This window comes from Carlito syrichta, unplaced genomic scaffold (assembly GCF_000164805.1).
Source record: "Carlito syrichta isolate Samal-C Ts95f unplaced genomic scaffold, Tarsius_syrichta-2.0.1 Scaffold200587, whole genome shotgun sequence".
NCBI lineage: Eukaryota > Metazoa > Chordata > Mammalia > Primates > Tarsiidae > Carlito > Carlito syrichta.
The window spans coordinates 68,598-70,738 of record NW_007144683.1 but is presented as its reverse complement, the minus strand read 5'-3'; positions in this window follow the sequence as shown (position 1 = coordinate 70,738).

Below are 2,141 nucleotides of genomic sequence, written 5' to 3'. Positions count from 1 at the left end.
GAGGGCGGGAGAGCGGTCCCCGGCGCAAGCCCCTAGCAGGCAGGTGGGCGCCTCACAGCGACTCCCCCTTCCCGGAAGCCTTCCGTCCCCCTTCGATCACGGGGCCCCAGTGGCAGATACCAGAGTCATGTATCAGGAGGGTGCCCCCAGTTTGGCCCACAACGGTCGAGAGAGGCTCCCCCCACCGCCAGCCCTCAGGTGGTCAAGGGCATCCCCCCATCAACACGAGGAAGGCCAGGCAAAAAAGGTGGAAAAAAAGGCAGGTGTTCCCCTTCGCGTCCCCTTTCTTCTAAGGCAGACGTCTCTGAGCCAGAGTCCGTGAATGACCTCTCCTGACACAGGATGGAAAGAGCTGTGCCTGTGCATCTGGGTGGCTGAAGGGAATCCCGTGGTTGCCCGAGCTCAGGGGTGTGGCCCTCCCCCCAACACACCCCGAACCATTGCTTTGGGGCAAGTCAGAAGCCAGGAAGGGGACCCTCGCACCTTCCTCCCAGGGAAGTCACAGCCTCAGACAGGCGGCCCTCCCAGCCCCTGAGGCCTCTCCTGTGACCCTAGGCAGGAAACGGGGCTCTCAGATGTCAGGTGGCCAGGTAGGGGCTCGCTCAGGCAGTCCTCCTCCTAGCCAAGAGCCCCAGAGAGGTCTAACCCAGCAGTCTCCCAAAGGACCCTCATTCTAGTGAGGCTTGGAGTCCCCACATGGATGCGTGTTTTTCAGCTTTCCACAGTGCGTTTCTGCTCGTTCTTGATTTCTCACACTTGTACATAGGTGTGAACGAACAGGCTCCAGAGGAGAGTGGACTGTCCAGGTCACAGAGGCAGGGAGGGCCGAGGCTCTGGTGGTCTCCCTGCTTCCACTCCTGCCCTCTGACAGCTCCCTCCATAGCCAGGTTGGGCCTTCAAATGTGAAATTCTGATCTTGCCACTCCCTGGCCTCAACACCCTCCACTGTCCTTGGAATAAAATCCAAACCCTTCACCATGTCCCACCCCCCTCCTGACCCCCACCTCATTCAGGCCTGACTCCTTTGGGCCTCGCTCAGTTCCTCAGTTTCTCCAAGTTTCCCTTTCTCCCAGACTTTGTGGCTGCTGTTACCTCTGTCTGGAACATTCTCTCCTCCTCCCATGGCCACCTCCAGCTTCAGATCTCAGCTTAAATGTCACCTCAAGTGGCCCCACCACCCGGAATAGCCCCCAAGTTCTCTATGACAGCACTCTGTTCGTTTTCCTTTAAAGTATTGATTGCAGTCTATTAAATTGGTTGTTGTGTTTAATCTCTTTATTTTTTTTATCTCCCCCTCCCCAGAATCTTCAGCTTTACAGAGGCTGGGACCTTGTCTGGCTTGTCCAGGAGAGAATCCCTCTCACCTGGCACACAGTAGGTGCTCAATAAACAGTTGTGAAAATGAATGGGGAGCAGATAGAGAAGTGCCTAGGGTTCCATGAATTCTTCTGTGTGTAACTTCCCAGGGAACACATCTGAGGGCCTGGGGAGACAGTTCGTGGAAGAATTTTAATTCTGGAGACTGCCGCTGCACTCCCACTGGGGGAAGGCGTTCTCATTACCCACCCCAGAGAGAGACGGGTCTCCAAGGTTTCACTTCATGTATTGCTGGGTTACAACTGTGCTTTTTCTGAAATAGAATGCTTGGTTACATTAAGTACTAGGTGTCACTCGCCAGAGGAAAAGACACTTCAGAAAGAAGTTCAATCTGCTAGCCCCTTCCCTGGGCACCTGGGTGGTATAAGGCACCTGTCAGTTCCTTTACACCCACCATCTCATTGCAGTCTCTCCCCCTTCTCTCAGAAGTGGGTGTTACTGGCCCCAAAGAATGAAATTGAGGCTCAGGGAAGTCACCTGCCCGGGTGCAGCTAAGCAATGGTTCCCCCTCCTGTTTCGTTTCAGAGTTCCCCATTGGGAGGTTCTCCTAACCACCCTCCCCAGACAGCATTTTGTCCCAGTTCTGTGTCCCCACACAGTCCCCTCATCTTCCCCCCACCCCATGTTCCTTCTGTTGATGCACACAGCACTCTAGAAGGAAGGACACTGATGGCAGGGGCTGGGTCTCACAGGACCCAGCATCCTCATGGGCCTAGCCTAGGGCTAGAGCCTCTATAGATGTTTGAGTGAAGGTGGGAGGCAAG